Genomic DNA, 27,834 nt, shown 5'->3' with positions numbered 1-27,834 from the left:
GTAGTTTCAGAGGCATGTAATAGAAATCGGTGTGATGTCCTGGGACATGCAGGAATTGAAATTAGTTGGCATCATTTCTGGAAGAAAGCAAACAGCCAGCAAACAGTAATCACTAAGACTGGCAAATATGCCATGGTTCTACTGAGTCCCTGGTCCCCCTTCCCATCATTTCTATGCAAGTGTTATGCACATCATGCTGCCTGTACATCAGTCAAAAATGTAAATGATCTTTAGCCAGATGGCTGATGCTGTATGCTTAGGATAATAACAATTTCCATGCCCACGTTGGGGCATAAAAATCTGCAAATGCGAATCCCATTGTTTCAAGTAGCATTCTGAACACATGGCACAATTTTAAACTGAAATTGGAAATCTTCAATATATACGAAATGTGTCTGTGTTTTCTTCTGTCTTCCCTTCTCCAGAGTTTGTTTGGAAAATTCAGATGCCTAACCCTTGCATATTCTTGACGTTAGCATTGCATTTCCCACATGTGGTTAATGTGGAAGGAAACCATCTTAACAGGAAGGAACTTGTATTTCTGTCTTCTTGATTTTATTTTTTGATACTCATTTGAATGTGCTCCTTTTGTAGGCTGGTCTATGTTCACCTCCAGCTGAAAGCTAGTATTGTTAGACAAAGACTCCTCAAAAGTAATGTGCTTTTGTTCTATTGTAATGTCTCTACTATGTTTTCCCAAAAATAAGATCGGGTCTTATTTTGTTTTGCCTCCAAAAAACGGGACCAGGTCTTATTTTCAAGGGATGTATCAACGCTGCTAACATTGGATGTTCTTGCTTTGACAACAGATGAAAATATCTATTTGTTTAATAAACAAAACAGAGTACAGTAGTCCTCAACTTAAGACCACAATAGCAATAGCCCTTAGCAATAGCACTTATATACTGCTTCGAAGTGCTTTACAGCCCTCTCTAAGTGGTTTACAGAGTCAGCCTGTTGCCCCCAACGATTTGGGTCCTCATTTTACTGACCTCAGAAGGATGGAAGGCTGAGTCAACATTGAGCCCAAAATTTCCATTGCTAGGCAAGGCAGTTGTTAAGTGAGTTTTCCCCATTGCCACATTCTGCAGTTTTTAAGTGAATCATGTGATCATTAATTACATCTGGCTTTCCCCATTGCCTTTGCTTGTTGATTGCTGGCTGGGAAGGTTACAAATTGTGATCACATGACTCCAGGACACTGCAACTGTCATAAATGCATGCCAGTTGCCAAGTGCCTGAATTTTGATCACATGACCATGGAGATGCTGCAATGGTTGTAAGTGTGAAAACTGGTCATAAGTCACCTTTTTTTAGTGCCATTGTAACTAAACAAACTATTGTAAATTGAGGACTATTACCATCTCAGAGAGAGCCTTATGAGAGTGTCTGCTTAATGTGCTAAAATAACTTAGGGTGAATTTATCATTATTGCCATGGAGGTGGATGGAGAGTGCCAGTTGCTTTTTTCGTTCCAGGTGGCAAATGTCACGGTCCACTTCTGGCAGATGTATATGTCATCAAGACCAGGATTGGTATCCTTCCAGGTACTATGGAAATCCAATTTCCATTAGTCCATTAGTCCCGACCAGCACGGTCAAATGCTAGGAGACTGTACAAGCTACAATACACAAGGCACCTTACAATGTTCTTTTTTTCTTCAAGGATAAAATTAATTCTAAACAGAAACGTACAATGAATGAAAATCGGTATCATGCTTTTTGAACTCTAATGCTCTGAGAATGTCTGATGCTGTAGTTATGAGTAGGAAGAAAATTAAGTTAAGTCAAGCTGGAATCAAACAAACAGAGAAAGGAAAAAAAACACAATTAACTACAAAGGTAGTTACAGAAATATAAACTTGTGTTTCTTCGTCAGCAGCCCCTTCCATGAAAACCATTTTTTTAAATATATGAACCTGTCTTGTACTAAGTCAAAAGACTTGTCTAGACAGACTGATATGATCTACTCCAACTTTGGTGCTCCAAGAAGGAGATCATGTAGATTACCTGCTACCTGATGCCTTTAATTAGTACAAAGCTTCTGTTACTGATTTGTGATAGCACAAATGAATGGGTGTCTGTATTTCATGTTATAGGTCGGTATGTGTATATATATGTGTGCGTACCTACATATATGTATATGTATGTATGTGTATATGTCTACATACATACCCATACTCAAATGCTTAAAGGAGATCTTTGAAATCCATTTATAAAATCAGTGGTGGGATTCAAATAGGTGAAAAACCGGTTATTTGTGTGGATGTCACTTCCAGAAGTCCATTCTGGGCCTGGGCAACCAAAAAATTAGCTACTGGTTCTGCAAATTGGTGCGAACCGGCTGAATCCCACCACTGCATAAAGTTCATATTAATATATAAGGGCTTGGTAAATTTGCTTTATTATTCCTAAAACAGACTTTAATGTACAGATAAACCTGGACTTACAACCATTCATTTACTACTATTTGAAGCTACGGTGGCACTAAAAATGTGACTTGAAACCAGTCCTCACGTTTACAACACCCATCAGTCCTCACACTTACAACATCTACACTTACAGCATCCTCAGAGTTACGTGATTAAAATTTAGGGGTTTGGCAATTGGCACATATTTATGATGGTTGCAGCATCCAGGAATTGTATGATTGCCATTTGTGACCTTCCCAGCCAGCTTCCAACAAGTCAATGGGGTAAGCTGCATTTGTTTAATAGCTGTGTGATTCACTTAACAACTACAGTTTCACTTTACAATTGTGGCAAAACAAAAATTGTAAAATTGGGTGTGACTCAGGTGACAGCTGGTGTTGCTTAGCAACATAAATTCTGGTCCCAATTGTTGTCATGAATCAAGGACTGCCTGTAATGACCTTAAAAGACTTCTTTAATATTTAATAATATGCCCCTTAGTATAAATAGACAATCTTTCAGAGCAGGTAAATGGTATTTCGCTTAAACCATTAAAAAGCAAAATGGCAAAGACCATTTTTTTAAAGTAGATTTTTAAAAAGATAGAGGACTTTTAAACAGATTTCCACTGCATAGGTCCTAGAAGACTTCAGATTCAATGCTGCATCAGCTTTTTACCCAGAAAGAATGGTACCATTGGGAACTGTTGTTCATTCAAGGATGGAGTCATTAAGAAAAGGCTTCTCTAGGCACCTTTATTCGGCAGATTCACGAGAGAGTTACTGTTTCCATCCTCACTTGTAAATACGGCTTACTGACTTAAATTTAAACTTTCTTAAAGGAAACATACTTGATTTCACTACCGTGCGCATTTTTCTAACCATAGGCAGGGATTTTATAATCTTATATTGAACTTAATTTCCATACTTGGGCTTTGTTAGAACAGTTAACCAGTCGAACAACCTGCCTCCAGAAGTTGTGGATGCTCCAACACTGGAAGTTTATAAGAAGAGACCGGACAACCGTTTGTCTGAAATGGCAGAGGGTTTCCTGCCTGAGCAGGGGGCTGGACTAGAAGACCTTCAACGTCCCTTCCAATTCTGTTCTATGATGGTGATGGTGAACCTTTTAGAGACCGAGTGCCCAAAAACCGCCCCCTACCCCCACTCCTCCTCCCGCCCTGCCTGCTCCGCCCCCGCCCACCCACCCGCAGGGCCATGCACTGCCACAGCAGATTGCCCAGGCAGCCCTGCAGCGCGTCAGCCATGCCCTCCATCCACACCCCGCACCATCATCTACACGCTATGGTGTGAGGGCGGAGTCTTGTCCCTGCTGCCCCGCTATGTCCTTGGCTACGCTGCTATGTGAGGGCCACGCCTGGGGGCGATTCTCCTCCAGGGGGGCTGCTGGTGAGGGGGCCATGAGGGGAGGCGGGGCTTGGGCGACAGCACGCGTGCCCACAGAGAGGGCTCCAAGTGCCGCCTCTGGCACGCGTGCCATAGGTTCGCTACTACTGTTCTATGTTATCAAAATATTCAACCCCAGTAGGTGCTTATGTTTTAAGTACAGGTAATCCTCTACTTGCAAGCCTTTATTTAGTGACTGATGTTACAATGGCAGTGCAAAAAGTGAGCTACAACGGGTCCTTACACTTACAACCATCAGAGCATCCCCATGGTCACATCATCATAATTTGGGTGCTTGGCAACTGGCATGTATTTACCACGGTTGCAGTGTCCTGGGATCACATGATCACCATTTGCAACTTTCCCAGTCAGCCTCTGGCATATCAAAAAGGCCATAACATCAGGTGTGGTTCACTTAACAATCACTTTCTTAGCAACAGAAATTCTGGTCCTAATTGTGGTCTTAAGTTGAGGACTACCTGTAGAGCATACTGGGATTTTTTTCAACACTAGGAACTATTTTAATTTATCTTTAAGTCATTTCTGCCACTGTGGCATTGAAATCACCTGTTTTGAGCATAAGGTTATCATTCACAAACAAAAAGCAAGCCCTACTGCCAGTGGAATTTTCCTTTCTCCTCTCCTCTCCCCACCTCTCCCCTCCCCTCTCCTGTCCCCTCTCCTCCCCTTTCAGAAATTTGACCTTACTGTGGCTAAGATTGGTGGGAATTCTTGTGCTCAACAATGGACCATTTTTGGCACCAAATATAGGCTATGTCAAAAATGCACCCTTTTGAGTTGGAAAAAAATAGGTTTATGGGCTGTGGAGTGCCTACACCCAGAAGCATCTGCAGGTTTTTGCTGCTTTTGTCATTCTGACGAAACCAGGGTTGTGATACAAGGTCTGACTCTTCTGGGTGTGCATGGTGACACACATAAAAGTGGGGATTATTTGGACAACCAACGCTTGATGATACTGAAATAAATCCTGGACATTATTTGGATACTCAACTGGAGGTTGACATGCAGGCTTTGGTGATGGGAGCCACAGCCAAAGAGTTTGCTGGACTGTTGGACTAATTATGAATTATAAATTTTCAACATGGAATATAAATGGAGCCAGTGTTCCTCAAAATGAAAAAGGATCTTTCATTATTTGAGAGGGATTAAATATCACTTTGAGTTAAAATTTTAAAGAATGTGCTGTATCATTGGTATTTGACACCTGATAAATTGTCACAGATGCATAATGGTATCTCATACATGTGTTGGGAATGTAATCACTCTGAAGGCACCTTGGTGGACATGTGAAAAGGCTAAGAGTTATTAGGACCAAATATGTACTTTAATTCAGAGAATTTTTAAAATAAATGTACAATTGAAACTGGAGGTTTTTCTTTTAGGTTTAGTGGATAAGCAGTTTGAGAGAAAATATGGGACTTTGTTTACATATGATAACTGCAGTAAGACTGCAGAGATGGAAAGACTTACAGATTCCCACAATGGAAGAATGGATGGTGAAACTAACTATATTGATTAAAGAAAAGACCATGTCTAACTTTGTTTCTACGTGGAAACCACTTTTGGGTTTTTTGCTAGAAACCGAAAGAAATTAGAATTATTCATGATTATAGAAATACTGTGTAATATTGGATTTTAGATCAAAACAATGTGTTTTATATTTGTACTGTGTTAAAATAAGTTGTAAGTTTTTTTCTTTTTTATTTCTTTGCATTTTCCCCTTCCCTATTTTTCCTCCATAGTTCCTTTTTCCTTTTTATGTTTTATCTTTAGCAGAATATTAATAAAGTATTTTTTTTTTAAAAAAAAATAGATGCTACAATGTTGCTTTCATCCATCTGATCTCCTTCCCCCATCCCATCTTCCATGGATGCAACTATCCAGATCTGATTTAAGCAATTTTTGCTGGACAAAGTAGAGTAACCCTTAAATATCATTTTTATTAATTGTTCATTGTTATATTATTTTTACAGATCCTCATACAAGAATCCATGCCAAAAAATTAATTAAAAAAAACAATTAAAAAAAATTAAAAGGAAATGAAATATAATTATATATTTTATATAACTTATGATTCACAAAGATAGACCAGGAAATTGTTCACTATCTTCCATATACTAGTAGGTGAAATGGCTGCACAGCATTATGTGAACTAACTCTGTGGTACATAATTATGTACCAACTCCATGGTATATAATATTTCCTGAATTTGTTGTTTCTGTTTTCTCTCCCTGTTCATTTTTTAAATAGCCAAGTAACAGATGGCCTTAGGTTTTACTAGATGGTGATTAATGAAGGGCTCACTGCGTGCCTGTTTCATCTTTTGTACAATGAGTACATTGAAACATAGTTTCTTTTTTGGGAACTTTTAAGTGCATCGCAATTATGTTAAATTTGCTTGGCTCTACCAGGATCCTTTGAAATGAAAAAGACGGCAGTAGACGGCAGTTGATAGGATCTGTGATAGACTGGACAATAGCTCTGTGTTCTGCCTTTGGGATGGCTTCAATATTCTCATTGTTGGTTATTGTCTGTAAATGCAGGGAGAGGATACAAAATTGAAGAGCGTGTGTTTAAAACTTGGAGAAAGATACTGTATATCTAGCTATTAACAATTTCAAAGCCAAAATTTTGCATGCTAAATAATGGAATGATTTATTCCTTCTTCTATATCAGATATTTATCATAATAGGTATAAATATGAATGATAATATGTAACACTGTAAATATAGTATTAAAAGAAAAGCATAATTTAGCCTAAACTGGCTGGATTCATACATGATTTAGATATAACATAATTTACTGGCTTTTGACCTAGAACAGTATGTGAACAAAGCCATTGTGGTTTAGTGTGATGTATTAGCCAGATCATCCTGGGCTAATTGGCCAGTTGCTAACTAGGCCACTGAAAAATGAATAACTTCATCAGTTTCGCTCTGTGCCTACATTACCATAACACACTAAGCCATGATTTCAGGAACAAACAAGAGTGGATGGATTCACACACTGTAATAAAGCATGATTTTCAAACACACTTACTATGTTTGTAGAACATACAACTTCAGGTCCAAATAAATAACAATGTGTTTTATCATATCTGAATGCAATACAACACAGGCTACCATCAGTGGCACCACTTGGGAATTTTAAAATCCTTATCTTAATTGTCTTGGGGGAAAATATATTGTAAACTTTAAACAACCATGTACACTATTTGGAAAATAGCTACCAATTTGCTGCAAAAAAATGACTTTAATGTAAAAAGTTCTTATAATTATGAAGACATTGAATTACTGTCACTATATTCCCACTAGCAACATCAACTTAATCAAATGAGCCTTGGTAATTCTGCAGGTGCCCAGTTCCCATGATTACAAAACATTTTCTGAGAAATAAGGAGAAAGTAAGGATCTTGCTCTAGGGAACAATATTAGTCTTAAAAACCATTCAGAATAGCATGCAATGGATTTCACCCACACACTTTCAACTTTCCATTTCCCATTCCACATGATGCAGGATCTTTTTTAGGAACACTGGCTCCATTTATCATGGATTCCATATGATGCTTTCTCCAAGCTGTGAATATTCCACACTATTTAACCTTATGTTAATACTTCCCTAACTCATGGCTCCCATTCAGTATTCCTTGTCTAAATTATTAACCCATATAATTTTATATTTTCTAGCTGTTTGTCTCTTCAAAAGCAATTAATGAGCGTGCATCCATACCAGGCAAGCAACCTGGATCCTGGACTGGCAAATATATAAACATATGGCACATTTAAACATGAGTAGAGCAGCCAACAATCTATGAGAAAAGAGCAGCTACTTGTGGAACATAACTGTGGACATGAAAGATGTTGGATTCAACAACAAAAGCCTTTTCTTCCCCATCTCCCAAAAGCATGAGATGTGTTTGCTTCACTTAGAATCGCCTAAAACATCTTTTAAATGTTGAAAGAAGTTTTTGGTTGTGATACGCTAGAAGTGAAAACTCTATGGAATTTCCAGCTAGGAGAAGAAAACATGAATGACAGCCTGCTGTCAACTGGATTATATCAATGAAGAGCATTTTATTTATTATGCGGCCAGATGAAATGAAGACTATAAAGGGCAGGAAAGCTATGATATAAAAGAAAAATGAAGTATTGCTTTCCTTTAAAGTAATAAATCTTTCAGAACATGTTTCAGGTAAAAGGAGATTAAAGGTAAATAGGTTGCTTAGTGTGTTCTCTTAAAGTATGGAAAAGCAAAATATATTCATCATAAGTGCTTCAGATTACATCATTGGAAAACCTAAGAAATGAGACCAAATCAAAAACAAATTAAGAAATTAATAAAATTCTGCATTTCTCTGCGTTCTGTTCAGCGGCTATCCTTCCAATATATCTTCACTGCATATTAAGAAATTCAGGACCTATAGAACACAGTTCATATAATGAGTTGACATTCAGTAAACATGAGAATACAATATATTTCATTATTTTCCAAGAGATTCTGCTTGTGACTATGATTTTGAACTTTCTTTGCATGTGTACATATATGACACTAAGTTTAAAAAAATGACAATAGCAATCATAAAGGATGCCACATTTTAAATTACTGTCCTTGGCAATATTATAATCAATACTTAAGGTTTCTTTGTAGGAAAAAAAACTACCTTTCTTCTGTCTATATTTTATACATCCATATCAATCGGATTTCTAATCTGATTTTTTTGGGACTATTACTTCTATTAATTTTAGCCTTTATGACCAGAAGCTAAGGTTGATGGTAATTATAGTCCAACAAAGTTAGGGACCCAAGGTAAGATAAAGCCATTCTATAGTTATGGATATTATTGATCTTGTTACACTTCTGAGTTACTTCTGAGACTGAGAGTTAATGTATGTCTGTGTGCTGGGATTTGCTAAGGCAAAAAAAAAAAAAAGACAAAACTGTTGCATATTATATTTGATTCAATGGTAACTGAAGCCATTTTTTAATAACCTATTGAAAATTTGCATTGTACTGCAGAAGTTCCTGTCATAAAATATGCTACTGAACATAAGCAGAGTGCTGAAAGAATGCCGAGTAATTAAGTAGCAGAACATCCCACTGGGGGAAAAAATAAATAAAAGGCTCATAATATACTTGTGTTGAATGTGGAATATGGCCATAGCCAGCTATTAATGAATACTAACAGATGTTCATCAGAGTTACTAAAAAATAAAAAGTTTCTTCTCTATCTGAAATACATCCTGAGGAGAGGAAATCACAAAACAAGAGAGAAAGGAACAGGCCATTCTCTTTTTCTCATAAACAGAGACTTGTGTAACTAACACTAAACCAGGGAAGAAACAGATATGAAATTCAAAGATCTTTCCCTTTATCTTTCCTCCCCAAACAGCTCATATATATACAAAGGGATGATGATATCTCTATAGACTTCAGCATGATCCTTCTGTTGGCAACTAGCATGGTTAACTAAAGCTCAACTGTAGGTACTTCAGTAAAGTTTGCTTTCTAGGCATTCAGGTAGCATGCAGTTCATGCAGGATTGTACAATATTTTGCTTAACACTTTATAACAGAGGTCCCCAAACTTTTGGACACCAGGGACCGGTTTTGCGAAAAGAGGTTTTGCCGTGGACCGGAGGGTGTGTGGTTTTGTGTGCTCCTGCCTCTCGCAGATGGGGCTTTGCTTGTTTGTGCGGACCAGTTGCTGGCATGCTGCGGCCCGGTACTGGTCCATGGACCAGGAGTTGGGGACCCCTGCTTTATGACTTCCTGATATTCATTCTAGGTGTTTTTTTGAGGGGGGAGGCAGGAATCTCCCTTACATCTCTCCTTATGTGGAATAGTTTCTTTATGGTGCTCATTCAGGCAGGCTCCCAGTGTGAGGTGATTCATCTGGTAATTAAAGCTTAGATCCATGCAAGCTACAAGATGGTCTGTTTGTTTGGCGTCATGGATTGAATGAACGGGACCACTGTTTTTTCTAAATCATGAATATTGGCTTAACACCAGTTATTCCACTATCATGAATAATACAGGGATGAAAATAAAGATAAATCTTAGATCACTAGGTTTCTTTTTTTTTCATTCACATTTCTGAATCATCCACCTCTCTCAGTGAGGGTTTCATGGATTTTCTTTGCATTTTATTAATGAATGTTTTATTATTCATATATGTATGCATGTATGTATGTATTTGTATCCCGCCTCTATTATTTTTATAAATAACTCAAGGTGGAAAAAATGTCTAATACTCTTTCCTCCTCACATTTTTCCCCACAAAATCCACCCTGTGGGGTGAGGGGGCTGAGAGAGAGGGACTGATCCAAAGTCCCTCAGCTGGCTTTCATGCTTAAGGTAGGCCTAGAACTCACTGTCTCCTAGTTTTAGCCTAGCTTGGCTCTTTGATCTCATTAAATATTTTTTCTTTACATTCAAGAAAGATAATACAATCTAATTTCATTCTTAAGTTTGTTTAGGAGGCTCTACTGAAAAATAGGTCTCTGAAGCCATGGCCTTTTGACCAAAAGGAAACATAGAGGGGACCCAATAGAAGAAATCTATATTTTTAAATATTTAGAGGTAGTTGTAGAGCAGGGGTGTCAAACTCAATTTCATTGAGGGCCGCATCAGCATTGCAGTTGCCCTCGGGGGGCTGGGTGGTTATGGCCTACTGGGTGGGCATGGCCAGCTCTACATCGTTCACGTCAAGGGTGCCTGTGGGGGCCTGGGCAGGAGTGGGACAGATCTGAGGGTCTCTGGCAGAAGGGGGTGGGACTGGGGCAAGCGCCAAGGCATGGTCCATTTCTTCATTCCTCATAAAGGGTGACACTTCCCCAGCATGCAGCCAGGGGGCGGAGCTGACGCAGCAGGGGCTGGTTCCTCGCTGTTTCTAAACGGCCTTGTGGAGCTAAGACTGAATTCGTTTCAGCATAGATGGCCACCACAAAATTGTACATTGGCTCCCGGCTGGCTTGGGCCAGGGCCAAGGCAGCAGGGCCATTCCCTCACTGTTTCCAGGATGGCTTCGTGGGCCACATGAAACCACTTCGCGGGCTGCATCCGGCCCCTGGGCCTTGTGTTTGACATGTCTGTTGTAGATGGCAAAGAGAATGGTCTTGAAGGAGAGAGGCAAGTGCCACTACTAAGGCAAAAATAGACAAGCAGAGCTTGAGCCCATTCCAAGAAACTACTTTGAGTAAACATCTCAGACAACCTCTCCCTATTTCACACCAAGATAAAATGAGAGAGGGGCGAAGCACATTCAGAGTTACAAGGTTATGTTAAAATAAAAGTAGCCTTGACCTGCATTGGTTTCTTAAACTGATCTATCTTAGAGAGCCGGGAGTAGTTTTCTATCCCAAGGAAAACTGGATGGTTCACTGTGATTATGTCTTCCTGTTGCCATTAAGATCTGCAGTGGCTGTCAAGTGATTCATTTTTTTTACAGAGGTTGAACTAGTATTAGCTGTCTTAAAACACTTTCAAAATAAAATCTTTCCCCACTCTGTTGGGGAAAAAAATCTCTTGAAATGGTTCAGACCAACCCAGAAATGCAGGGGTAATGGATGCCGTTCTTGAATGAGAAAGAGGGATATTTTTGGGCAGTGATGGCGAACCTTTTAGAGACCGAGTGCCCAGAAAATGGCCCCATCCCTGCTCCACTCCCTGCCCCGCCCCCCATCTCCTGCCCCGCCTGCCTGCAGGGCCACTCACCGCCTCCAGAGCCTGCCGCAGATCGCCCAGGCAGCCCAGCAGCACTATGGCGGTCACACCCTCTGGTCACGCCCTGCAGCATCAACTGCATGATGGGATGTGAGGGCAGAGTCTTGTCTATGCTGCCTGGCTGCCATGTCCTTGGCTGCACTGCTCCACGTAGGCCACGCTCAGGGGCGACTCTCCTTCAGGGGGGCTGCTGGAGAGGAGGGGGTTGCGGGGGAAGGCAAGGCTGGGGCAACGGCACATGTGCCCACAGAGAGGGCTCCAAGTGCCACCTCTGGCACCCGTGCCATAGGTTCACCACCACTGCTTTAGGGCATGCAGGCTAAAGTTAAAAATGACTGATTAGAGCTCCAGTTTCTCCCTTGGATCTACTTCCACTAGTAACTGTTGATGATTTTCCACCAAGTTGGAATGTCATCATAGAAAAACTAATGATATAGGGCAGGGGTGTAATCTTAGCAAATTCATGACTTGTGGACTTCAACTCCCAGAATTCCCCAGCCAGCATGGGAATTAAAGCCCATAGGTATTAAAATCACCAAGGTTGGACACCACTGATATAGGGAGTAGCAGGAGGATTCATATAATCCTTGGGGTATGACTGTGCCAAGCACACAGTTCTGTAAAAATTAAATAGTATCAAGTTCCAGATATAAGTAAAAAAAAAATGGCACATGGAAACAGGACCTACATCACAAAGAGGTTTGGAGAAGCAGCCAGCTATCTCTGCCCTTTTTTTATATTTCCAAAACCAAGGAAAGTTTTTTTCTGGGATAGTTATAATATTCTGCTCTCTGAATTATTAGAGAGACAATATTCTGAGATCCTATCTGAGAAACATATTTGCCCATGAGAAACTGGCAATCTCAAAATGGTAACTATTATCTCTGTTCCCTCAGTTCTCTAGAGGAACAGAAAACTTTTATGCGATTTTACTTTTTTCAGAATTCAAATTGTAGCAAAATATGGTGCAGCAGAAATGAAAACGAGGCAAGATCATCCAGAATTGTAATTCTGACCACCTAGAAGTTATTCAATGTTTTATTTAATTGCCCTTCACAGTATCTTCTGTTTCAGGTCTTTAGTCACAAGGAAGTGTATGCATCCAGGTCTCAAATCAAATCTTTCATTAGCCTTTGCCTTGGCTTTAATGACAAACTATTCAGTTTGTCGCCCTATTTGTAATCTATGAAGCTGCCTGTGGGAGAGAAGACCAAGAATAACATTCCAAGTGATTCATTTTTATATGTTATTCGCTTAAATATTTCGCTCATAATGAAAATGCACTTATAGCAATGCCGGTGATCCAGAAATACATGGTTCGTCTTTTTTTCATGACCTGTATTCTATTTTGAGAACAAGTTAGCTTCTGCCTCCTGGTTCCCCCCCCTCCCCTTCCTTCCTTTTTGGAGTTGAAATTGGCTAGTGACTGAAGAATGGACATACATCAATTGTTGATTCAATATCTGTCAGTAGATGGAGCAGTAATTTATTAAAGCTGAAGTATGCTGTTTAAGCTGTAATTCACCAGAGGGTTTTCAGCAGTTACCGAAATGACCATAAACTTTCTCCTCAGGTTTAGAGAAGAGTAAGACTATAGGTCTGGTTTATTTTTAATTTCTATTTTTTTCTTACTGTTTGAGCACCAGTGACAAAAAAATGGAAAGCAGAACCTACATTTAATACTGTGATAAACTGATACGATTAAACTTTATTGAATTTGGCAAGGAGCAGAAGGTGAGAAAGATAATGTGGAAAGAAAGCTCAGAGCAAGTAGTTCATCATAGCAAAATGAGGTGAAATATGGGGGAAAGTCTAAGAGTCAGAAGCCAAGGAAATTCAAAGAAAGGGGCGTGACTTAAGGAAACAAACCAGACCTCAGGAGAGAACGTTCCTAGGTCCAGACTTGGCGTCAATTACAGACAGAAATGAAGCAAGGCAAGATAACCAGAATTGGTCACCCAAGATGGAGAGAAGCTTCATTTTCACTACTGGAATCTTGTACAGGTAATCCTTGACTTACAACCATTCACGTAGCGACTGTTACAATGGCACTGAAAAAAGTGACTTAAAACTGGTCCTCAAATGACGGCTGCAACAGCGCCACGATCTTATATTCAAAATTCGGGTGCTTGGCAACGGGCATCGTGGTTGCAGTGTCCCGGGGTCATGTGAGCGCCATTTGCAGTCTTGCCAGTTAGTTTCCGAGAAGCAAAAAAAAACAATTAGGGAAGCTGGATTCACTCAACAACCACATTATTCACTTAACAACTGCAGTGCTTCCCTTAACAACCGTGGCAAAAAAAGGTGGTAAAATCGGGTCGGGATTCCCTTAACAGCCGTCTTGCTTAGCAATGGAAATTTTGATCCCAACTGTGATCGTGAGTTAAGGATTGCTGGTATATGCTATTCGATAGCAATCTGAACACGAAGGGGACATATTTCTCGATAAACATACACTGGGGTAGTTCAAGTCTGAATGTGCACATTTGAATCCTGTTTTTTTAAAAAAAGATAATTACCTGAACAAACTGAAGAAGCTTCTTGGATGAGAAGCAAAACGTTTTCAAGAAAATAAATAAACAAGGAAGTCCAGTTGCCTTTTGGAAAAGCAGTTTTGGGACAACCATGACCTGAGTGACTGAGAAACTCCAAAGACATACTGTATAATTACTTTTCTAAACGTTCTGCAATAAGCAGGAAAAAGCCTGTTCTTACCCCTGAAGTAAACCTGGAGACAAGTCCCAGGTTTTCAAACAACCATCAAACCATTGATAGTAAAAATCTGGGTCCTAGCGCTCATTGGCATGACTTGTTAGCCAGGGTCCAGTAGTGGATTTAGCAAATGGATATACTGTAGATGTAAACAGCTGCTCTCTCAGCCCAATCTCCGCCCCAATGTTTTATAAAAGCAAACAGGAGGAAGGAGCACTAGATATGCTGCTATGAGCGTCTAAACAAAAAGGTGGAACATAATTATAATAATTAAATCTTCCACTTGTCTTGATAATCCAGGTTAGCAAAAGCAGCAGAAAGAGGGAAGCAGACCTTTGCAATGCCCTGTGGCATCCTACATTCCCCTCCCAGCTTCCTGGTGCTGTTTATATAGTATAATCACACAGAAACCTTAACAAATGCTTTGTAGTCTTTTGCTAATAAGGAGAAGCTAAAAGAAGATAATTTCCTGGAGGGAAATATAAAAAAATGATTAAAAAAATGTTTCACTTCAGCCCTGCTTGTCTGTAGCTAGCATAGTCAGGGAGAAGTGAAGGCATTCTGAGTCAGAAACATTTTACTTTAAGACAGAATGGCTTTATTTCTAATGGGACCTAATAAATGTTCTAAGATGAAGCCTTTATAGTTAAAAGTAATGCATCTGTTGCACATTTTAGAAAGTGCTTTGAGAAGAAATATACCTTAAAATGGCAGCATGTGGGAAATACTCTGAAAAGTAAGCAACTTTTGAGTAAAACGTGACGTATAGCACAGCTAATTCATCATTTCAGTTTCAAGGAAATTAAAACTCGAAATGACTTTACAGAGAGTGAAAAAAATTCCTCTTGAATAGCTGTTGTTTATTGGGACTGTGAAATACGAATGCATTCGATTGTGAGCCAAAAGGGTACCAATGATGGTTGCGGTCTCTCGGGTTTTTTTCCCTTTTTCTCAACATGCTTGATTATTTATTTCAATTTCCTCTGGCAATATTTTTGAGCTTTTGAGGGGATGATGGTGGGCATTGCTAGTGATGTTTTGCTTTACATTCTTCTGTCACTCTGAGTTGCCCACTCTTTCCAGCTTGGAAGAGTGAAGTGGGAGAAGCTTCATCGTGTTATCTTCCCTTGAGATACAAAGCACAAGAAGTCATGGAATCTAGACCCTTGGAAAGACGATGGTACCATGAAGACAAGACATTCATGTGGTTGGCCATCTTGTGTCGGAATTCAACTTTGCATGCACTCACTTTCTGCACTTATGAACCTATTGACAACTGAAGGCAATAGAGGTAGATTCTGAGCTTTCATCTCCATCTTGTCTAAAAGTCATACTTCTGGCTCTCTTCTGCTTTTCATTCCTGACTTCCTTGCTCTCTCAGCTCCATTCTCTTTCTAAACTCCGCAGTTTGGGTTTTCCCTGACTCACTTTCTCTTCATAATGGAAGAAAGTGCATCACAGAGTTTCAGTTGTAGATAGACCTAGGTCGTAGCTGCACTTGCCATCTAAGCCATGGGTGTCAAACTCATTGCATCACGTGACGTATCACAAGTTTTTTTTGCATTGCTGGAGCTGAAGTGGGCGCGGCCTCAGCATGCAGGTCGGCAGTTTGACATCCCTGATAAGCTGTATTTTATTGTTGGTGGACAGTTCTTGTTTTAGAGGCTGGCTATATATATAAGCTGCTTAAACAAACAAACAAACAAATCCGGTCTTGTCTCTGTTAGCTTAAGAAAATCCAGTCTGGGCTAAGACTCTATGGCAGTGAGGCACCATTTCATTATTTTCCAATTTATTTTTTCATTAAATTTATATGCTGCCCATCTCATTCTGAAAAGTGACTATAAAATTATCTTTGTCTTTAGCTCTCATACAGAAACATATAAGGAACGGCTGCTGGAATTGGGTATGTCTGGTTTAATGAAGAGAAGGACGAGGGAGGACATGATAGCAGTGTTCCAATATCTCAGGGGCTGCCATAAAGAAGAGGGAGTCAAGCTATTCTCCAAAGCGCCTGAAGGCAGGACAAGAAGCAATGGATGGGAACTAATCAAGGAGAGAAGTAACCTAGAACTAAGGAGAAACTTCCTGACAGTTAGAATAATTAACCAGTGGAACAACCTGCCTCCAGAAGCTGTGAATGCTCCAACACTGGAAGTTTTTAAGAAGAGACTGGATAGCCATTGGTCCGAAATGGTATAGGGTTTCCTGCCTGAGCAGGGGGTTGGACTAGATGACCTCCAAGGTTCCTTCCAACTTTTCATCATCATCATCATCACTGAGAGTGAAAGACTTCTATCTCAGGTGTTTAGGATGGAACAACGCATCACATTTTATTTATTTAACGTAAAAGCCCACCCAGAATGCTCAGTGGTTGGAGAATTAAAGAATATTTCTATTGGGTTCTGAACCAACAACTGTCTATATACAAGACAAGAGTTGTATCCACTATGCTATTGCAACAGCCATGCTAAAGGTAGTTTTATTAGAGATTATGGGAAGTATCTATTGAAGGGGCATTAGAAACAACCAATGAATTGAGGGGGTAAACTTGCAAGAAAATGAAACTTGCTGTCCAAAATGGTCATGTGTACTCAAGGTGACATAATGTGGAAAAGTGTTCTTTGGAAGTAGAGCAGAAAAAAAACTGCTCTGAGGTCATTTTATTGGTGTGTGTAATTGTGTGTGTGTATTAATAGAGAATGGCCAATGAAAGCCAAGTTGGGTAATGCAGATACAGTAAGTCCTTAAATTACTCAGGCTTACCTATCATCATTTATTTCCAAAACAAAAGTTGTTTGTTTGCTTTCATGAAAAATTTATAATCCTACCTTAAATTTTTCTCTCTCAGCAAATTCTTTCTTCTGTGTAGAACTCTCTACTCTCCAATACCACATAACTGAATTGATGCAAAAAGGCCACATTCTGATTATCAGGATTTCATTGGCATTCTCCTTTTGACTGAACATTTAAAAGCAAATTTTCTTTTATCATCTCGGATGAAAAATAAAGGGTGGGGGAGGGGAACTGCAGAGTTTTCTGCATCACAGCAACACACATACATCATCACACAGTGCTATATGAATTGTGACCAGTCAAATAAACTGCTTTCTTGGGCATTTTGCAAAAGTGAATATTTATCAAGAAGAAAGCAGTAAGGAGAAGATAAATATCAAATTAAGTAGACAAAAGTAGGCAAGCTTCTAATAATAGGGAACACAGGACAAGTTGATAATTTTTCTACATTAAATCTTGTAAGGATTTCCATTTAAGGATTTCAGCTGAAGTTGCTGCACTTCTATAAAATACAAAAAGAAACTGGGGGGGGGGCAGCCTCAGTTCTTGCTTTCTTTACGTTGTCACTACAAAGGCATATTTCTTTACCAGCTGCTGCTTGAATTGATTTAAACTATTTTTGTTTAACCACAGCTGTCTCGGGATTTGACAAAAAGCATTGCATGCAAATCTGAAACAAAACGAGCAGGATTTCAGTTCTTAGCCAGCAAGAAAAAAAAAATCAGCTTGAGCAACATTGGTGTCAGGGCCCAGTGTGATGAGAAATTAATGCAAGTCCTTACTTGCAACGTAAACATTTTGAAATGTTGGTGTTTTGAGCTAAGTCCAAATTGCTAACATGGACTAGAAAAGAATTTAAAATGGGCCACTAAGACAATACAGGCAGTCCTCAAATTACGATCATAATTGAGCCCAAAATTTATGTTGCTAAGTGAGACAGTCAAGTGAATTTCCCCCCATTTTATGACCTTTCTTGCCACATTTGTTAAGTGAATCACTGCAGTTGTTAAGTTCATAACATGGATGTTAAGTGAATCTGGCTTCTCCATTGACTTTACTTATTAGAAAGTCACAAAAGGCAATCACATGATCCTAGGACACTGTAACCATCATAAACATGAATCACTTGCCAAGTTTGAATTTTGATCATGTGACCATGGGGATGTTGCAACGGTTGTGTTGAAAAATGGTCATAAGTCAGGCTTACAATGATATTAAAAGATAAATGTGGATCAGTTTATTATGAAACCTGGGATAAATTTTATCACTGGAGGAATTTGAAGAGGACAGTAGGGATTAAAGATGAATGTTAAGATAGAAATATATGTTATTTTAGAACAAGTATTGTATATAAAACTTAGATGTATATGTAGAGATGAATAATTGATTGTAAAAAGTGGAATAATCTGATAAGAACATATATACTGGAATGTCACGTTTGTTTTTAATTGTATTATAAATAAAATTTGAAAAAAAAGAAAAAAGAAAAATGGTCATAAATTACTTTTTTCAGTGATGTTGTAACTTTGAATGGTCACTAAATGAACTGTTGTTAAGTCGAGGATTACCTATAATGGCTACTGAGGCACCAATGGCCATCCAGGAACAGCCTCGGGGAAGCCTAAAGAGGCCACTGACATGTAACTTTTGATGTGAGGAGTCATCATAATAAATATACATTAGTAAACTTAATTTAGTAGTGTTAAATCCAATTTTCTTTTTAGGATGAGGCACTACCATACAATTCTGAGGCCAATGGCAGCTTCCAGCTTGAACAAGGTTGCACATCTCTGCAGAGATAGAAATATTAAACTTAATGGGAACAGTAATTGCTGTTATAATGAATCCTCAGAGATGCAAGTGGATGTTTGCTTGTGCAATGAAGCTTTTCTTCCTGCAGTTCCCGTGTGTGTGTGTGTGTATGTGTGTGTGAGAGAGAGAGAGAGAGAGAGAGAGAGAGAGAGAGAGATAGCGCACTTGAGGCGTGATTGGAAGAACTGTCTTGAGAAAACATTTTCTCAACATTCATAAAAGTCTGAAATATTTCTGTTTAATCCCTTTACAGCTAAGGAGGACTTAAGTCTGTCTCACTCATGGAGTGGAGATAAGATGAAGGAACGTATAATGGCAATATGGCAAAAACTAAGATGTTGCCAATGGTATTTATGCCGCTGGTAGGCGAAAGTAGGGACATGGCCTGTGGGTAACCTTAAATAAAACAAAACAGGCATTTTTCCCCAGACAAAATGAAGCAGAAAAATACTGGGCCATTTTTCAATTATTTGCTGATCTGAGATCCCCTAAACATTAACTTAGGAATAGGGGATTGTTCACTGTTGCTTAAAGGCAGAAATGAGGCCCAAGGCATTTTGAAAGTTGAATCCAAATGTGCACTCTCTGAAGATGATAAAAATATTCTGCTAAGTCATCCCAGTTGAATGCTGGTTAATGTGACACAAAGATCTGCTTCAAGCAGGCTAACTTAACCAGCTCTACAATCTGGTTAGAGAGAGAGAATAGAGTTTATAGTACACACTTGCATCAGCAGGTCACAGGTTTGATGCCTGGCATCTTCAGGGGCGTGTGTGGGTCTGTATGTGCACCTTTGAGTCAATGTTTACTGCTGGCAACTACCTGGACAAGTTCCTCTGGGTTTCTTGGCAAGAACTTGGATGTGGATTGCCCTTGCCTCTTTCCTAGGGCTGAGATAAAGTGGTCACCAATTGTGCCTAATGCAGGATTAGAACTCACAATCTCCCGGTTTCTCCAGGTGTGGCTAGGGAATATTAGTTAACTTTAGATGGCTGTCCCTCTCTCACCAGTGTAATTGTGATCAGCTAACAGGAATTAAAATACATTATATATACACTAGACACACACACATATTTAAAAATTTAAAAACACACACACTATTCCAACTAAATAACACCAAGTGGCTCCTGACGACACCATTTCTGCAATAGGTTGGTTGTTCACCTGCCCTCCCATGCCTCATTTGACATCCTCATTTCTGGGTCAGATGAAAAAGTGGTCAGATTTGTTAGAAGTCAGCTTCTAGACTTCTAACAGATATGGTAGCCGTGAATGTCACTCTCCAAAGCTACAGGCAGGCATGTGAGTGGCAGTGGTAAAGAGACTTGTCAAGATCATAGTGGAAGAGAAAGAAAAGATTAAATCAATCTCCTCAGTCCCAGGAAAAATCAGACCTTCCTACCTTTCTTTGTTAATAAAGAAAAAACATGCCCAAGACATATCTAACCAGGTGATGATGAACTTGGCTGGCTTTGTAAGATTGGATTCAGTTAGTTCTTTGACGAGACGCCACCAAGAAATCCCACAGTTCTAGTCAGACTGGAAAGTTGGAAACACATCCTGAAAGAAATCAATACTAAACTATGACTGTAATGAACTGGACTCAGATGAGACTTTGTTTGTTTGATTTACATAACCACCCATCTCAAACATATGATTCTGGGTTCCCCTGCACATCCAGGGCCCCAGACTCTAGTATAGATCCAAGTCTTCCAGCCCTTGTGAAAGATCAGTTGGGACATCTGATCTCTGGAGGCATGATATTCTGGGGGAGGGGTGGTGGTGGTTGCCACGACAGCAAAGGTTCCCCTAATTGGTGGACTAAATTGGAGCATGTATGCCTCTTCTGCCTGACCAAGTAGGACAGGTAGAAACAACAGGAGAGAGATGGTCCTATAAGCAAATGACTCTAAGCCAATGGTTCCCAACCTTTGGGGGAACAGGGACCGGTGCTGTGGAGAGGTTTTTCCACGGACCTGAGGGTGCGTGGTTTTGTGTGCTGCCTGCATCTAGTGGATGGGGCTTTGCTTTGTTTGTGTGGACCGATTTCTGGCATGCCACGTCCCAGTACTGGTCCACAGACTGGGGGTTGGGGCCCCCTGCTCTAAGCCATGATGCTTACGCTGGGCAAAGGGACAGGTGGCCTCTTTTGAAGCAGAAAGTTCCATATTCTTGATAGCCCAGCCTTCCACCTTTCTATCATCCTCTCCACAAATCCAGGTCTGATCTGTGTAGATGTAAAATTCATAGAATAAAAGTGGATTGTACATGTGTGTTTGCCTGCTTTAGAATAGAGAATAGGAACGGAACGGAATGGAATATAAGAATAGAATAGAATAGAATAGAATAGAATAGAATAGAATAGAATAGAATAGAATAGAATAGAATAGAATAGAATCCGGAAGGGACCTTGGAGGTGTTCTAGTACAGCCCTCTGCTTTTTTGAATCCCTCTTCTCTACACTATCTAGATTCTAGAATAAAAAAAGATACAAAAGGGAGCAGGAAAGTTCTTTCTACCCTAGTCCTACTGCTTGGCAGATGACTAATAGAAGCAGGAAGCAAAATGAATTCCTTGTCAGCTACTGTGGCAAGAAATGCAGCTGACCACCAAGCAAGCAGCTGTGTCCAGAAGGGAACTGGCTATTAGGGACAGCAACCAGCTGCTCTGTTTGCTCACCTGCTTGCAATTCCAGAAGGCAGGGGTCCTTCTAACCAATGATGGCCGCTGCTGGCTTTCGAGGAGCCAGTGGGGTCACTACAATAGGTTTGCCCCAAGGCAGATGCTTTTGCAGATGTGCTAAGCGCAGTTTAAAGAACTGCAGCGTTCCTTCCTATAGTGTTCGTCAGGGCTTAGCTGCATGAACATCTATAGTATTTATCCCACGGCTCCTTTTCTGGAGAATGCAAAGGGGAGTAAGAAACGATGCGCCAAGGATACCACGGCAAATAGAGCTAACTTTAGGTTGCTCCAGTGTCACTCGGTTCAGCATCCCATATTTTTCTCTTGCGCTGTTCCAAGCCTAATGGATTGGGGAGGCGGGAGGGGGTCCTCCCGCGCCCCTCAGCCCCACACAATGCTCTAAGAAGCCCCATCTCGTCGACATGGTGGCGGCGAGAGATCGTTTGGGTCGTGTAGTGTTGGACAAGCCTCCACCCCAAACCCCCCCCCCCCACCCGTCGCAATTCAGATACTAAAAAGGGGTGGTAGTAACGGTGGCGGCGATTCGCACTCTGTAGGCTGGACGTCGAATGGAAACGTCTGAATTGGACCTCTTTCTCTCCCCCCCCCCAAAATAGATGACCAAGGAACCATTTGAGAGATTCGGAGCTGCGGCACCAGGACTCAGAGGGGATTATGCTTCCCCCGCGGCTTCGACTGTCCGGCACCGAGCTGACCAACACTCGCCTTCCCACTCCTCGGTCCCCACTCGAGGAAGCGCCGATCCCCGCAGTTGCTCCTCTCAGCGCCTCCGCCGAGCCTCGCTAATTGGCTGGCCAATGGCAAAGCAGCCCAAGAATTTAGCGTGGAGTCGGCCTCCCCGATTGGCTGGCCGGAGTGTCGGGGAGGCTGAGCGTTCCCGGGCAGGACTGCAGTGCACGCCGCCAGCCTCGCTGCATTGTGCGCTCGTGGGAAGGGGTGGCAGGCAAGGCAGGCAGGCAGGCAAGCTGGCGGGCCGTCAGTCCGTCCGGAGGCGAGGAGTCTGAGCGTTTAGCCGGTGAGTAGAAGGCTGCTGTCCGGCGATCGCACGTTCTTTCTCGTCGCGTTGCTGCCCCCCTTTTCGTCTTTTTTTAACGAGCGTAAGAGCAAAGGAGGGGAAAGGATGGGAGCAGTCGGCGTTGAACCCCGGACTAGGCTTTGTTGAGCGCTGCGGTCCCAGCGGGATCTGCAGCAACAGATGATTTTTTTTTTTCCCCTTCTGGGGCATGGCTGGCACGTCCAAGGCTATGCTCAAGAGCGCGGCGTTTCCCCTCCTCTGCCGGGCATTGGCTTCATGCTGTAATAGTGTTATTGGCAAAGGGATGGCCCAAGGGCTCCGCCACCGGGAGAGGTTTAAAAGTCGGGACGGAGGAGGCTCGCTTTCTCGAGGGAAGTTTGACGCTTGCCGGTCGGCGGCAGATGCATCACTGGAGGAATTCTCCTCTTTCCCTTTTTAAAAGTTAAAGGAAGCAAAACTTTTTTTTTTCCCCTCCCGGTGACTGCAGAACATTATTCAGCCTGGATAAGGAATTAGCGCGAGTCTGAAAACTTAAAAAAGAGCAGAAGTTTAAAGTTTAGAAAGGTGGATCCGTAATCCGCGGTTGTAACTCCTATATATGCCAGGCTTTATTGATAACTCCATTGGAAATCGCTAGAGACGAGCAATCAGGTTTACTGTTCGCGTGCACGAGAGCACAGACGAAGTACTTGGATTTGAGCCAGTTTGGGGTCATTGATGCAAGCTTTGCACTCCGTTAAGGCTGCGGAACCTTGTTAAACTTATTTTAAGTCAGCAGCTCATCTGTCGGGGTGAATATTTCTAGTGAGCTAGGTGTATATCCAACATTAGTTTGTTTTGTTTCAAACATTTGAATGGGGGTAATTCCCCCCCCAGTAATTTCAACCCCTTCTTTCTAGAGTTTAATGGAAGGAGATTTAATCTTTTTGAAAGCTAACACATAGTTGTACTTGGTGAGAAACAAATCCATCCAAAATGTTTTACCATAAGCAGTGTTTCATGCAGTAAAGATCATTTCAGGTACAAGAGTCCCCAATTTTTATGTAGAGCACAACACCATCAGACCTCTTTGCGATCCACTACAAGGTAGGAGCTGGCAGTGCAAATAACACCCACTCCGAGTTGATATCTAAAACAAAAACCCCTCGATTTTAAAAACGTTTATTAAAAGTTTAAATGCCCTAAATTTCATGAGGTTTTTGTCTTTCTGCTTGTAAGTGTTGGTGAAATGTTGGATGCAGATACTGAAATCTTGTGTGGCATGGAAGGAGGATGCCCAAATCTTCCAGTTTAGATTAGTGTTATTTATTATATTGAGCATTGTCATTAGAAATCTTCTGCAATATTAATTTGGACTACTAACAGCTCTTGGACCACAGGTTGAGAGCAGTAATATAAGGAAAAATCAAAACACAACAGTCAGAGCAGAGTCGTATATTGTGTAGGTAGATTTTTTGCACGTTTATATGAGAGCTCCTTTGATGCTATGAATAAGCCTGCATGAACCTGAATTACTAGACTTCATTTACATGTGCATTTATTCATAAAGGCCTACCTTAACGATTTAAACATGCTAATTGCCATAAAAATTACACATCTAATTAATCTAGCTAAAGCTGCAAATTCTATCCTGAATTCCATTTTGCCATTTTTAAATATTTATCAGCAGTTTTATCAAACATCAAAGGTGTATGTTTTCAATAAATGAACAATTCCTTATATAGGTTTATCAAAGAATAATGTGAGACTTCATATCAGCTTGCGGAAGGCATCTTGGCATCTGACAGTGTTTTTTTTTCCCTGAAAAGAAGGAATCATAGTAGGATGAATCTTTGTTTATAAGGATTAATCCTTGAAAATACAAGAATTGATGCTTATTCACAATCATAGCTTAATATCTGATGGAATGTGCACCTGCAGCAGCAGAGGAGAAGGATTTGGTCAAAGCTTTCCCAGAATGAGATCTGGATCAAGAGATTGCGCAGTTCCAAACTGGAGTGTGTGTGTGGGGGAAGAGTTTCGGGGTAACCCCACCCTAGAATCTCTCATGATGTATCTAGTAGGTTTAAAAAGTTAGAGTTATAGTATTTTAAAGATTCTGTCCATTAGGTGTAAGCAAATAAAGGACTGAACTCAGTTGGATCCCACTGTCTCATCTTTGGATGGAGCCTGTCAGTATCTTTTGGATTGCCTTAGGTAATGCTTGTTTGTTTATTTATTTAGCTTTACAATGTTATCTCTGTGTTTTCTTTTGAAGCCTATTTATAGAAATCAGACTTTCAACCAGCAGCAGTCCAAATAACCTGCAAATGATGGCATCGGCGAATTAGTTTCACAAGAATAGCCATCTGCATGTTAGTCTTCTGGAAAAGTCAGAAGGAAGAAAATTTGGACCAATTATTTGAACCCAGATTCACTTGATTATGAGATGGGTGGCATATAAATTAATAAATAAAATGCCTCACAGGTAAATGGCCATGGAGTCTCAATGTTTAATGACTGTACAGGTGGAAACTGACCCACAGTGGTTCCACCAGGCCAAAGGCAGCCTCAACCTTGAGCACATAACCCCAAGGCGCCTTCTCCATCTGCTTTGCATTGTCTGGTTGAGAATATCTGCATTAGGATCAGAGGGAAAATACCACTTCAATCCAGAACACATGAAGCTGACTTCAGCTGCTGGAGCGATGAAATAAAAGCAGTGGGATGCCATATCTTTTTTTGAGCAGCTGGCTCAACCTCTTTGTGACCCAGGAGCTGTAGATGAGCTATTAAAATAAAATATTTTGAGGATATATTTTCAAGCCCTATTTTTTTTTTTTTTTAAAAAAAACCTCTTTCTGCTCTACCATCTCTCATGTGACAGATTTAAGGGAACTAACAGAGAACTGGCATCATACCACCTGTTCGGTACCATCTGACAGCATATAAAAAAAGGCTCTGTTCAGTGAAGGTGATTCCTATTTTGAAGTCAAATGAAGCAATTCAGATGCAGCATTACATCTACTTGATTAACTTGGAAGGATTGTGGGTAGCATAATGGTTAAGAGCAATGCGTGCTGAGTGTATGTCAGATTTCAGCAGAGTTTTGGTTTGCGGGATCTGCTTCAATCTGGTAAAGAGTCAGAATTAGGTAGAGAATTGGGGGGGGGAGCTCTGGCTAAGGGGTTGAACTCATTCATTGATTGCATTCCATTTAATATACACTGTGCCAAGTTACAAATGAGTTACTGCAGATCAAGGATATTAACAATTACTGCCGATTGGAGGAGGGGGCAGAGAACTGAGAGACTTTTGATGATTAGCATTTGAGCATAAGAAACCCTGCCAATATGTTACAAAACATCCAGTGATCCATTTCTAATTCATTTTTTAGAACAGCTTTGGAATTGATTATCATGCTGGTGGAACACCATTAATTGGATTCATCAAGAGCTTGGAAACTGAATTTATGTTTGCAGAATCATGTCTGAGGATGTGCTTCTGTGATCTGCAGTCTTTCTGGAAATGTCCGACGTTATTGAATGTTGTACAAGAATATAATGTTTTCGATAAAACAAGTTATAAAAATATAGAGTGGTGACTGCTGCACCATAGCTTTACTGTTTATGGTGCTGGTTGTTGGTGTAATGTCTCATTTATCAAATTGATTAGAACTTTTATGAATGAAGGTCTGGGCTGAGGAATATAAAATGACCCTTAGGAGTTTGGATATACTCAAGGGCTTGTATATCTTGGAGCTTGTACCTTCTTATATTGTCTTTTATGCATTTTGTGCTAATACAAATCATTTGCATTTCAGCAGGTTATCAGCTTCCTACTCACTGCAGCTTTATTAGTTCCCCAAAATCTATCCTAAATTCAAGATAATCTCTAGAATATTATGCATTTTAGGCAAGCATAAATGCACTCTCCTAACCCCTAGGCACCAATGGATGCAATGTAAAGTTTATTCTTCTTCACACAATTGAAATTAGTGAGAATTATTCAGTTGAAAGATAGTAGGATGTCAAATATTAATGCTATCCGTCCCAGTTTGAGCAGGTACAATTTAGTGTTATAATGTAATCTGACACCTGTTGAGACTCTTATTATATCCAATTTTGATATTAGCCTGCATTTTTTTATGCAGGTTTTTCTAATTCATCCATTTTTGTATAAAGTTTTATTAGTTTATATTATACGATACAATCGAAATACAAAGTAAATAGCGGAAAAAATAGGGAAGGAAAAAAGGAGTAGAAAAGTGAGGAAAGGGAGGAAAAAAAGAGGGACAAAAGGCATTGACTTCCAACTTCCTTTGGTGCAATAGAACAGGGCTTTTCAACCTTTTTCACCCATTGTACTACTTTTAGGATGTGGCAATATCCGAGTACCACCAATCGCCTAGCAAGGTGTCAAAAACTTGATGACCCCCCCCAAAAGGAAAAAAATAAAGTACAGGTAGTCCTCGACTTACAACAGTTCGAAGTTACAATGGCACTGAAAAAAGTGCCCCCCAAGCCACAGCCGAGCAAGACACCTGCCTGCCTGCCCGTCGGCGCTCTTCCTCCTGAACGAGGTTTTCATTGTGAGCATTTCTGTTGAGGATTGGCAGTGGGGGTGGGGTGGGGGGTGTTTGGTTTTTATTCCCCCCGTCTGCTGGGTGGTTGCAGCAGGTTTTGGTCACTTGACATGATCCTGGGACACTGTGACTGTCATAAATATGAATCAGTTGCCAATTTACATCTGAATGTAAATCACAAGACCCTGGAGATGCTGCAGCATTCCAGCTGATCAGCGCTTCTTCTGGGCTCACCAGAAGCACCAGGATCAGTGCTGCTTTCCAGCTGATTGGTGCTTCTTCAGGGCTCAGCAGAAGCACCAGGATCAGTGCCGAGCTCCAGCTGAAGCCTGGCGCTGATCCTGGTGCTTCCACTGAGCCCTGACAGTCCCGAAGAAGCGCTGATCCTAGCACTTCCGCTGAGCCCTGACAGCCCTGCAGCTCCAGCTATCTCTCACTCAGGCTTCTGCGGTGCTGCCACCGGTTCAGCTCATTCCCCTCCCCCACTACCACTTTTCTAGGATGGTCGCGTACCACCTGCCAGGTGCCAATGTACCACAAGTGGTACCCGTACCACTGGTTGAAAAGTCCTGCAATAGAGTATCAACTTCAAACCTCAACTTTTTGCTTTTACAAAATAATATAAACTAGCCATTTCAATAACATCAAATCTATCTAATTGGTAAAGCCCACAA

General features: G+C 40.6%; 1 protein-coding gene across 2 annotated transcripts in view; it reads left to right on the top strand.

The window, feature by feature from the left end:
• Positions 1-22,443: 22,443 nt before the first annotated feature.
• Positions 22,444-27,834, top strand: part of LYPD6 (LY6/PLAUR domain containing 6) — a 54,044-nt gene continuing 48,653 nt past the window's right edge. For both annotated transcript variants that reach the window (XM_039327841.1, XM_039327839.1), the window contains exon 1: positions 22,444-22,596. The gene's annotated coding sequence lies outside the window, so the exon portion shown is untranslated. The remainder of the gene's footprint in view (positions 22,597-27,834) is intronic.

This window comes from Crotalus tigris, unplaced genomic scaffold, assembly GCF_016545835.1.
Source record: "Crotalus tigris isolate CLP2741 ecotype Arizona unplaced genomic scaffold, ASM1654583v1 scf7180000024369.3102671, whole genome shotgun sequence".
NCBI lineage: Eukaryota > Metazoa > Chordata > Lepidosauria > Squamata > Viperidae > Crotalus > Crotalus tigris.
The sequence above is the reverse complement of the archived record's forward strand: the minus strand, read 5'-3'. Positions and strand labels throughout refer to the sequence as shown.